We start from the raw sequence: 12,880 nt of genomic DNA on the forward strand, positions 1-12,880 counted from the left end.
ATGAATGGGGCTGATTTTGTTGGATGGATGACAGAACTGACACAGAGCAGGATTTGTACCAGGCCACCAAGGCCATGTCCCAGGCTTGACTGAACCTGTGAGTACAGCTCACAGCACCTTCAGACTACACATTTTTGCTGTCCTTTTAAGTCACATTTATTATAGAATTTCTCCTATACTACAGGAATCTGTAACTCTTTTGATCTTGCTCTGAGTTCCTTACACTGACATTGATTCTGCCATTCACCCAGTGCCCACCCTCAGACCGGACAGGTTTTGTATGGAGAGAAGAGGGGCTTTCTGAATTTTTTTTCAATCTGCAGAGCAGTTTGAAGAGCAATTTCTGTAATGTCATTTTTATTAGTCACTCACCCTTTAGGAAGTGTTTAACAGGCAGATAAAATCTAACATAATAAATCTCTATCAACAAAACAGTCAAATCTTGTGTGATGCGGATGAAAATTACATTTTTGGGAATATATTTGAGAAAAGAACAATTTATTGTGTACGTTTACTGTGAGAAGGATGGGAGGGGCATTACCAGACACCCACACTGCAAGCTCCTGAAATACAAGTACCAAAAGGGCTGTTGGAAAAGGAGTCTTGTTTACAAGTCTTATCAAGAGAATGGTGCCAAAAATACACTGAGATAATAAGTTTAGATACAATTCAGTGCACACAGACCCGCCCAGAGCCCAGATCCTGTCATTTTGGGAGCAGACAGCACAAGGAATGTCATGACCAAGTCCATCAGTATGCTGATGCCAAGGCCAGCTGAAACACCAGGCAGGAATTTGGCCTTCAGAGTTTGTTTTTCTCACTTTAGTGGTACTCAAGAAATAGCTGTGTCAAGAAAGAGCCTCAGGGAGAACACATTTTGCCCATATATTAGAATTTTGACTGTCACAAATAGAGTCTGAAGTATCTTCTCAGAGAAGAAAAATTTACAAGTAGCTTCATTCGGGGAATATGAGGCTGCTGAGAAGAATGAAAGCAGAGCTGGGCATGGGCTCCTGCAAACCTTAACCCTTGGAATTGTCCTAATTCTCAAGGGCCCTTCAGTGGAAATTTTTAAGTGAGTTTTGATATCATGAGGTGGTATCAGAGTTTTTATGTGAGGAGCTGCAGCATCACTATGTAACCTGGGCTAGTCGAAGGTGTCCCTGCCCATGGTAGGGGCTGAAACTGGATGGTCTTTAAGGTCCCTCCCAACCCAAACCAGTCTGGGATTCTGGGATTCTATTTACAGCCTCTGCTAATAGACCCAAAATGATTCAACTGATGAGTTTCCCTGAAGGTTTTGAAAGTAGCTCATAGAAAAAAATTTGTACCATTTCTTACCCCTTTTTCTGCTGACAGTGATGGTCCCCTCAGTGCTACCAGTGCGGATCAGGTGGTTCCTAAAGCCTCATTGCTCCGGTTGTACTGCAGTTGAGTCTTCCACGTCCTGGGACATCCAGAGATCTGATGGACAAAACACAATTAGTTCATCTCTTGTACCACTGAGGGAGTCACAGCACTGAGCTGCCCCCGAGCTGATCCTGCTGCAGTAATTCCAAACTCCTGATCCTGATCTCCTTTCCAAAGTTTTTACAACACCGAGAGGTTGTGATTGCACCAGACACTAACAGTTTGCATGCAGGGACCATCCCTCTCCTCTTCTAAATTCAATACAATCAGATGGAGCAACCAGGTGTCCTGGATATTTTTAGATTCCCTGGTTGTGTTGCTTTGCTGTAGATTAATAACCTGCTGCTCATGCTGTGCTGGGGCTGTGGGACAGCCCCCCCCCACACCTGTTCAGAGTCAGGAGGGATTTATTATTTAAAGCATCACTCACAGAAATGGAAAATCACTGTGAGGGAAGGAAAGGTTTGGGAGAGTGTTTTTTTTCCTTTGCAGTTGCTGTGGCTGGATGTTTTTAGTGGAAAGAAAATAAAATGTCATCATAACAAGTCTGGTGAAATCACCTGACACTTGTGTCCACTTCCAGCAGAGTTTAAGAAGGCAACTGAAGAACACACAGTTTCATTGTTGTTCTTGGAAGCGAACCGAATGCATGAACAAAGAGCTCAGACAGAGAAGTTTCTTCTCTTTTCCAGTGAATAGCCAAGAGCAGGTTGTGATGATTCTCATGTTCAAAATTATTCTACAAGATTCTTTGTGTTTATTGCCTTGCAATTCAAGCTGCACTTCTTGTTTTTAAAAATCTTATAATTAAGTGGCCTGGTTTGCACCCCTAGAAGTAAAACAGTCTCCCTGAACATCACAAGCCATGCTCATATAAATTTTACTTGCTGCCTAAACTTGAGAAAACAGACATAAATCTGACTTTCACAAAGAGATGAGTTGCTGAGAAGTCCCTGGCATGAACATTCATGGAATGAGACTGTGAGGGAAGGCTGAGCAAGGCCAAAGCAAATGTGTTTACAGTCTCCAACAAACCTCTGTAGATCAGGTTTTGCAGTGTGTGTCTGTCACTGCTGGGGGAGAACAAAGCCTTCAAACCTCCCAGAGCCTGTCCCTAAGGACACAGAGCTGTTCTCCCTCACCCTGCTGGCAAGTGGGAAAGTTGTTTCCTGGAACTTTTTTTTACCAGCTGTCATTGCACCTTGGGCTCCCAGTTGGATTAAAGCTCTGCATGGATGAATGAGTTGATGACTGAGAGCTGGGTATGATTGTCTTCCCCCTGGCATTGTCTTCTGCCTGACTCTGACACCTCAAAAAGATAAGAGATCATGTGGAATTAGCTCCAGAGCAGGGCAGGTGCTCTGTAAGGATCCGATATTCCTCTGGTGTAAAATGTAATCTGCAATCCACCAGTGATCCAGTGCATTCCAGAGCCTGAATAGAATTTTCTCTGCAATCCGAACATGTTCCAGGGTCTTAAACTCTTTGTTGCAGCACACAAAGCTCTGACCCAGTCAAGCCTTGTTAGCAGGGGCAAATTTATTCCTAACTGCTTTTCTCTGATGCAATGGAGTTGTTCTTTTTTTGAGACAGGCCTCAATCCATGGTGACAAAGGGTGGATTATCTGCCTCTCAGCAAGCTATTGAAACCTATCTGAGGGAATTCGGATGTGGGGTTAGGGAAGCTATTGAAAAAATGCCAAGAACTGTATAATACAGGAAAGAGAGCAGGGATGGTACTGAAATGCAGAATGGTATTTGGATGTCACAGCATCTGGAGAGCTGAGATGGTGTTTGGCAAGTGACAGAGAGGGATATAATTCAGGACTGGAGCCAGACTCCAGCTTTCCTTGGCTGCAGAGAGAATCTCCTCTGGGCTTTTCCCCTGACATACTCAGAAAATTGTTTTTTCCCATTTGTACTGAAGTTCAGACTTCAGGATCTCTGCCTGCACTGTGTGTGCACAGTATTTTAGTGGGAAAATCAGCTCGACCTTTTCCTGAGGCCCAGCTTTCATTCATAGGTAAACAGAGGGGCTTCTGGAGAGAGCTTCTTGTTAGGCAGCAAATTAATGAGGGATGTCCCTAGAGCTTGCAGGGGAAAAAAATCCTTTAGGATCCCTCTATGCTGTCTCTCCTAAAGCCTCCTTCTCTGTGCTGTGCTAATCTGTGGGTTTGACTCTCTTGTTTAATTACAGTTCTAATCATCTTACTCATGCTTCATTTCCCACTGTAAATAAAAGGAATTTTAGGCTGCACTTTGCTTTTTTCTTCCAAGTGGCTGAGTAAATTTGCCGTTTTTTAAAAAAGTGACCGATTATTTCATTGTGAAATTGTGCTCATCTTGACAACATGTCTGGGCTGAGTCATCCCACTGTGAGGGGGAGCAGCCCAGGGAGCACAGAGGGACAACTGCAGGTTGTTTGTCACCAGCAATGTGGGGAGATCTTAAACTCTGAGTGACAGCAAATGGCAGCAGGATGACTGGGTACTTCCACACTCAAATCCAATATAGTCTGGTGAAATCCTTGGTGGGTTTGTCTATAGGGACAATAGCAAATTTCAAAGGAAGGCAGACTGAATGTGGATGTTTATGCTAAGGACAGCCCACTCCTACCTGCTTCCAGAGGGGCTCCCTGACTTCCCAAAGGCAGTTGCCCACAAGCCACATTTGCCTGTTCCAGCGTGCAGTGGTTCTGAGTTGCAGTGTGCTTTGTTAGGTTTCATTTCCAAGGAATATCATCATCCCAGAACTTCCATCCCATCTCTGTCCACTGCTGACAGGGTCAAAATGGCTTTAAGAAATAAGCTGGAAAAAAATACTGGAGAAGAGTGAAGGGGCAGAGAGGGAAATAACAATCTTACCAATAGTGTTTTCCCCAGGCCTTGGCATTCCAATGGCTCTACTACTCTCTCCGTTCCCTGCTGTTTTTTACCCAGATCTGCCTGAGAATGTGCAAACACCAGAACCAGCTCTGTACAGTCATCCAGCACCAGAAGACCCATCCATGTTCTTCCAACCATCCATCCATCCATCCATCCATCCATCCCAGTTACCACCACACTGGTTCATGTGGTCTTGTTCCAATATCCCAGCCCCATGTGGATAGATTGGCTGATTTTATTCCCAAGCACCCTGCACCCACAGGATCTTCATGTGGGGCTGCTGCAGGGAACAGTCTTTTCAAAGCCACCTCTTTACCTGAGGTGTCACAAGGTTGTTTTAGCTGAAGAGCAATGGAAATGCCATGGGGAATGGTGGATCCCATTCATCTCTTCCTGCTGAGCTGATGCTGTGCAATGCCAAAGCCCTGCCCAGCACCCACTGGAACATCTGTTACAGCAGGAACGTGGGCAGATGAAGCAGGAATATTTCTACGGTGAACTGGAGAAAGAATATGTGCTTGTCTGATAAAGTACTCACTCCAAGGAGCCTCTAAAAGCAAACTTGACAGAGGGCACTTTGTCCAGCAGCTCTTTGTACTCTCAGCTACCAAGAAGTGGTGACAAAAAGTCCACAGTGTGAAGAAGCACAGACCTCTTTCATGCCCTTGGACAAAAACCAATGGAAGGGGAAGAACCCAGCTGGCTTCCACTGGCAGTGACACTGGGAATTGTGGAACAGAGAGTGTTTATCAGGTGTAGGTCTGTCCTGCCACATTCACTTACCCACTGCTGACCTGGCACCATCACCCTCAACTCATGGTGAGACCTCACTTTGGAAAGACTGTGGCATCACCCACCCCCAGGCAGAGCCTTGTTCCCCCTGGATAAATCCTTCTAGTCCAGAAGGGCTGGTTTATACTCACATTGTGAGCCAATAAACACTGACTAACGACTGCCATTTCTCACTTTCCCCCCCAATTTGTCTTTGATATCCTATCAAACCTCAGAAGGGAAACACAACAAACCCCCAGGTAGTTCCAGGTAGGGAACTTGGTCACAGACATCCCACTATTTCCATTGACTGAGCCAATTGTGTTTAAACAGGCAGGAATGTTGGTCACTTCCAAGGGAAAAAGCTTTGGAAGAGTCAAGTGTGTCCTCACACTCCGTTAACAGTGGGATGAAGGTGTAAGAGACCTGTCTGGGCAAACAGAAGTGTGGAGAAAGAGTCCCAAAAGAGAGTCCTAAGAGGAGTTTTGTTGTTATCTTAATAAGATACTTAATAGAAAACTTAGCCTTTACACTTAAAGGCAGAATTCTTCTTCTTTACACTTACAATAATCTGGGCAATTAATTCTTTGTCATGCTAATGAGGCCATCTACCTTCTAGGTGCAGAGGGTATCATGTATTTTATATCAACAAACTAAGGCTGGCTCAGAACCTCATTAGCCCTGAAGGAACCAACACTACAAAGCAATTTCTTCCCGGTTTGTTTGCAGTAGAAATCTTTCCTCTTTCTTTTTTCTCTTTCCTGCTGAACCCAAGGTAGTTACTGAAAGGCCACAGCAATTCAGTTGCTCATCAGCAGAGCAAACCTGTGTCTAGAGCTCATATTTCATTCTCCTGGACCACCTCAGCTTAGTCAATTCTTTACAAGGTTAAATAAAAAACTAAAAGATGCAGCAAAGCAGGAAAAAAAAAAAAAGACCTTTCATCACAGGGATGAAGAAGATTTTAACTGAATAACAACACAAAGTTGAGGAAGAATCCAATAAGGTTTCTTTCCAAAGAGATGAAAAGCGGGTTTTTATTCTGTTCAGATTTCAGGGCCTGTGTAACAAAGCTCATCTGGAACATTTGTTTCACTTAACATTTGGAAAGCAAAGAGCCTCCCTTGGCCAGCTCATGGATAAGTCATTCCTGGCATGTCACAGTTCACCCCCTGAACTGTTCCTTTGGTGAACGGGGCTCAGGAGCCTCGGGGGAAAGGAGTATGATCAGAAAACACAACATAAAACATGATCATTCTGGAAACAAAACTGTACAGAGTGAAGAAAAAAAAAATCCTAAACCTTAAATCCTCTTACCTGGATGTTCAAACCAATGTGTGACACTGATGTTCCTTCTTTTTTCATCAGCTCCCCTTCACAAGCCTATACAAAGCAGAACTTCTCAGTTTGCACCTCAGCTGTGCATCTCCCATTTACTCTTTATTCCCAAAGACTTCATTATCTCCCTCATAAATACTTCAGCCCTTGGCACATCTGGGATGCCAGACAGAATCTATGGCCGTTCTATGGCCTTGGAAGCTGTTTTGAAATTCCCTGGTCCCAAGAAATGCCCTTGCAGGGAGAATTTGCTGTTTCTCATCCCAGTCAGACACTCAGCCAGGTGAGAAATGCTCTAGGAACATTTGTAACGAATTATAATCACCAATCACTCTGTGTTTTGTAACATTAAACAAAATACTTCGCTGAACAAAAGTTTCAGTCTGTCCAGGATGTTCATGTCCACGATTGCAAAGGAGATTCCCAGTGATCTTCCTCCCCACCATTTCTCCAGCAGTGCAATCTGACGGAGACATTCCATCCTGGGAATGAATAAATATATAAATAAATCTGTGTAATGATTATATTTGCCCAGCTGAGATCTCGTTCAATCTTATTGTTTTCGAAATGGAAGCCTAAAGTTTTTCATTTGCCTACATAAGTGCTGGCCCAATATAATCTTAAGAAAATAAATTATATATTTCAGATGTCACTCCTTTCATTGAGAGTCCATGAGTGTTAGAAAACAACGATTGTCAATGTAATATAGACTTTTATTGCCATTTCTTCTGTTGAGACCATTGCTCTGGGAAATGTTGAAGTCCTTTCTCCCTTCTTAGGCTGTTTTTAATTCACAGAAAGGTTTCTGCAGTGGCTGCATAATAAAATAAATACATTAGCATCTCAAATTTTGGTTTTTTTTCCAGGCAGCTTTGTCAGTTATTTACAACCTCTTAAGGAAATAAAGGAGTCTAGTAACCAAAGTAACCAGAGTTACCTTTGTTTACCCCATTTAACCTGATGGTCATGTTTGTGTCTCCACTCTGCCATAGTTCAGGTACTAGCAGAGCTGTGTCTCCATCTTCTCACATCCACACATGGACCCTCATGGTGTCCTTCTCACCTGTGTTTTAGGACACCTGGATCCCCTGATCCCCTGAGGGATCCCACAGTGTGTCAGCAGCCACAGACACAGCTTTCACAGGTAAAGGTACCACTGGGAGCACCAAAACAATCACAATGGGCCTGGAGGAATCTTAATTAATGCCACAAAGCTGTGGCACAAAGCTGGTGCCACAGGTTCTGACTGATGGCAATTTTCCTGTCTGGGCCATCTCCAGAGGTGGAAACTCCAAGTTTTCAACTCCCAGGCTCTCTCAGGCTCAGACAGACCATCCTGTTATTTCCATCTTGATCACATTTTCAAGACCTTCAGCTTTTCTTTTGTGGCGGCATCTGACCTTCTACACTCAGTGTTTCATGTTCATTTACTAAGTGGATGAGGCATCCAGTCTCTGTGTCAGTCATGCTGCTGTAAAATAGAATCACAGAGGAAAAAAAGATCAAAAAAAGGTTGGCAGACGCCTCTGGAGGCCACCTAGTCCAACCTCCTGCTCAAGGGAAGGAATTAAGGTTCAATTAAGGTAAGTGTAATAACTACCTACATTAGAAAGTCTGAGAGATGCAAGAGGAAAGAGGGCTGACACAAGATCAGCTGTTGGACCTGAAAATCCTAAAGCTAGTATCCCCTTCAGTAACTCTAATATTTCCTTTAGTGTGAATTATTTCATACTCTCCTGTTATATCTCTATTTTCTAACATGCAAGTTTGTGGATTTTATTAATTGCTTTGGGCTGCAAGGCTCAAAGCAGAGCAATTTAAAGGCAGAGAGGAAGAAAAGCAGCACAGCAATACAGCAGTGTGTGGCAGTGACAGTTTAATATGCACCAGCAGTACAAGGCTGACCTGCCACCCCTCTTCTAATGCCTTCAGCTGTGCTTCAGCAGAGATCATCAGCCTGAGCAATACTGGGTTTACCAATTAACCAAGAGTAGATTGCAGTTTGGAAGGCAGTAAACAGAGCTGTGGTGTTGGCTGTGGATGTTCTGACAGGCAGGGATTTCTCTCAGTCACCGTGTGTATCAAACCCCATCCATCACACTGGGAATCACTGACAGAGCACGGGAAGCATCCATGGGAAGGGCTGTTCTTCAGTTTGAATTGACTTGGGGTTTGTTATGATTTTCTTTTCTTGAACCATCTCTCCTCTGCTGTAGTCAAGGAGGGATGTGCACAAGGATCAGCTCCTGGGGAGCCACAACTCCAGAGGATGATGGAGCTATTTCAGGCTGCCAAAGCTCGTGAGGTGGGGTCAGTCCCTTCTCCCAAGTAACAAGTGCAGGACAAGAGGAAACAGCCTCAAGTTGTGCCAGGAGAGGTTTAGGTTGGATATTGGGAAAATTCCTTCCTGGCAAGGGCTGTCCAGCCCTGGCACAGCTGCCCAGGGCAGAGGTGGAGTCCCCGTCCCTGGAGGGATTTAACAGGCATGTGGATGTGGTACTTGGGGACACGGGTTAGTGGTGGCCTTGGCAGTGCTGGGGGAATGGTTGGACTCGATGGCTTTAGACTCTAAATGACTCCGTCAGTCTGTGATTCTGTAAGCTCAGTTTAAGTGCCTGAATTGAAGGAGAAGCTGCAGAGCACAGGTTTTGTTCACAAGCTGTGTGTGGTAGAAATGCCCTCAGGGTTTTCGGGGTGTGTTCTGAACTCTCTGTGTCAGGGGCAGGGAAACAAGGTGCCCACACGCAGTTCTGCAAACCCACCCCTGACTTGCACCAGCCCTTAGTTCAGTTTCAGGGCTCCACAGGGCACTGCAGTCCTGACCTAACTTGTCACCAGCCTTTCCTGGCAATATCTTCTTCTGGGGAGTTTGCCAAGCACCGAATCCTCCGCATCAGTGACACTTCTGCAGCTGGGAAAATGTCACCCAGCTGAGAATAAAGTCTAATTCCTATATAACATATGCCTCACTCAAGCACATCAAGGCTGGCTCTTCAGTCCTACAATCCTGCTAGTCTCTGCCATTTCTCTCAGCTCCTGTCCCTCCAAACCGTCTGTGGAACAGGTTATTTCTGCCTGGCATTCCAGTAGAGCTCAGGAATTTGTTGCAGTACCAAAGGGGAGCTTTGCTGTCAGAAGGGACTCTGTGAAATAAACAGATAAATAAAACCTCATCCCAGAGTTTCAGTTTCATTAGAGCCAGTAAGTCCATACCTCAGGACAGGTGGACTCTTTCTGCACACTCAGCTGATTACATTAATTGATAATTAAAGAAGGTTTCCAGACCAAACAGTGCCCTTTATTTCAAATGTGCAACCTTGCTACTCTTTCAGTGGGGCTTGATCTGGGAATTGCACTGCTGGTTATGCCAGGGAAATTCATATGTCATACATATGTTGATATCATGCAGGACAGAACAAGCTCCGGCTTGGTGTTGTTGCCTGGCTTTGGTCCTTCCAGATGGCTGACAGGAGAAAAAGGGGGTAAATTTCCATTACTGGGACAGGTGAAAAAAGGTGAATGGAAAAGAGTTATTTTTATCTTCTCTGTCAACTAAAAGATTTTAGACCAAATGTTCAGCTGATTAATCACGTTGAAAAGTTTTATTTTAGGTGAGAAACTGGCCCTTTCAATTTTCTCTTTGCTTGGGGACATGAGTTAGTTGGCCTTGACAGTGCTGGGAGAATGGTTGGACCCCATGGTCTGAGAGGGCTTTTCCAACTTAAATGATTCCATGACTCTATGATCCTGAAAAAGGCCTTACAAGCCTCTTGGTGTGCATATTGGTTAAGAACACAGAGAGATGCTCTACAGGCAAGCTGTGCCTTCTGAAAAGTGGATCCCTTCCCACCATCTCGCACCATGGGAACACATAGAAAATGGGGCTGTTTCCCTGGAATCTCTCTGGGCTAGTGCTGGGGCTTTGTGTCCAGCTCTGCTGAACTTTGCCGACGGGCAATATCTCTCCTTCCAAAGAGGGAGCTAAAAGTAAAAGCCAGTTTTATCCTCCTTGTGTATCCCACTGTCACTGGGAGCCAGAGATCTCTGGAATCCCGCAGGGGCTGCCAAGGCTGTGGTTTCCCAGTCACTGGCACCCTCTGGTGTCAGAAAACACAGGCAGGATTTGATTGCTCAGGGAAAGTCTGAGTTGGGTTCTTTGGGAGGAGTTTCTTTTCAGGCCTGTGCCACGTTGTTGCTGCTCTTTCCAAGTCCTGCTGGCACCTCTCCTGTCACCTGGATAACGTGTTGGGCTGTGTCTTGGGAAAGGGAAGATGCTGGAAACCAAACTAGACTGAAAAATGACAAAAAAAAGCAGGCATGAGAACAAATATTTCACTTGTTTTAGATAATAGAATAAATTGCCATTTGGGGTTAGGTTCTTAATCTCACGTAGAGTTATGTAATCCTGCCAAAAGACAGTTTCTTGTGCAGCTCAGGCATTATCCCTGAAATGTCTGTGTGCACAAATTCAGGTGGGTATTTTAGGTTGCATGTCCCTGTATTTTCTTGACCCTTGACTGAGTTAGATGTGCTTCTGTAACTGTGACTGAGATGCTATTTTAGATGTCTAAGATGGTAAGATTTGCAGAGCTGGATACCATCTCTTGCCCCTGGAATACACAGATGTTTGGGAGGGAAATGCATTTCTTGCAGTACCTCTGATGTGGGCACAGCAAAGATCAAGCTGGGAGTCATTGCTCTGTGTACAACATAATAATACTGACATTTGGAGGGAGGAGATAGTTGGCAGAGTACGGAAAAGCCTTCTTGGAGAGGGCGAAATCAGAGGCAGATCTCAGTGAAAGTGCAGTTTCCAATTCCTAGCGCAGCCTAAGAGTATTCCCTGCTGGAATACATCAGCCACTGGAGATGTGAGTTAACCCTTCAGGACAGACACCTCTCAGATGGCTGGAAAATGAAGGGCAACAGTGGCTAAACTTCAAAGCCTCACTTTAAATTGCCCCCCTGTTTTTTTGCAGACTGATTATTTTGCATTGTATCAGAGATCAGTGGGAAGAGAAGAAAGACTTTGAGCAGGAGACTAAAGTAGCATATGACAGAGCTGTTCCATGTCTTAATGTCTGGGGATTTAATCCCTTATCTCTGAGGCCAGCTGGGAAGAATAGAAGACTTTTCTTGGCATTAGATGAAAATTAAAACACTTATGAGAAATAATGGTCAAACTGAAAGAGGTTCAGAGGTTGAGGTTTGGCTTTGATCAAGTATCCAGAAATACCAGAGCCTCTTCAAATGCTCTGAACCCCTTGGTAATGAAGGGGGCAAGAAGGACACCTTGCTTTTCCAACATTTTCTGTTGTTCCCTGGTCATAGGAATATAATGAAATGTGACCACTTTCTACTCAAAATCAATCAGGGAGGCTCTTGTTTTAATGGCCATGGAGCAGAAATAAAAATACAGTAAAAATACAAAGTGAACTGAACTTTTCTAAAGTTCTCAAAAGATTTGGGTCCTGGGAGGGCACAAGTTGGTGAACTGTTTATCTTCCTCAAATATTTCCCCTTGCCTAAATTCCAAGGGGGCAGTTTTACTGTCCATGCCTGTGGTTCAGTGCACTTCCCAGCTCCCTCCCCAGCTCCCTTCCCTCCCCAGTTCCCTTCCCCTCCCCTTCCTTTCCCAAACCTTCTCTTCCCAAATCTTCCCTTCCCTCATTGCTTTGTGTTCACATAAGTGTTGTCAGGACATTTTAGGGGATATCTGGGTCCAAATTCATCCCAGATGGTAACTCTGAGGGAAATGGAGAGTGTGGCACCAGGAGAAGATGTGATCCCTGTTGTATCACAGGGGCTGTGTCCTGTTTATCCCAGCCTTTGGGGTGGAGCTGTGATGGGAAACTGGAGCAACAAACAACATTCAGCTTCCCAGGGTTTGCTCACATGTTCTTTAGTGGGAAATCAGGATAAAAATCTGGAGGGAGGGAGTCTGCAGCCCACTCTCCAGGGTCTTCCCTTGCTCTGCAAAGCCCAGTTTCATGGTTTACAACCCGAGACATCCCTGTGCTGCAGTGGGATGAACCTCTCCAGTGAAATCCCAAACCAATGGATTAAAATGAGGGATTGGGAGCAGATGCCCAAGGCACAGGGCACAGAGGATAAAGCTAGAGCCCAGGGCAGGTGTGAGGGGCACGAGCTCTGCCAGGGACGGGACTGAGGGCCCACACTGGGAGACTCCCAACTTTCCATTTGGCACAACCAGCACTGTTATAGAAAAGAAAACCCCTTTGCCCCTTGCAAGACTCTCTCCAGATGTTCCCAGGATTGGAATTCACCCATTCTTCGTGTCAGGCACGCTCATAATTTCTGTCACATCAATGGTTATCAAGGGGCAGTGTCTGCAGGGAAGTGTCAGGATAGACAACCACAAGAGACATCAGAATAACTTCATCCAAGAAACAAGAGCCATCAGAAATCTCTGAGAGGACTTTTACTGAGAAATACCAGAGTCTTGCCCTGGACAC

Source organism: Lepidothrix coronata, unplaced genomic scaffold (assembly GCF_001604755.1).
Source record: "Lepidothrix coronata isolate B3197 unplaced genomic scaffold, Lepidothrix_coronata-1.0 Scaffold2, whole genome shotgun sequence".
NCBI lineage: Eukaryota > Metazoa > Chordata > Aves > Passeriformes > Pipridae > Lepidothrix > Lepidothrix coronata.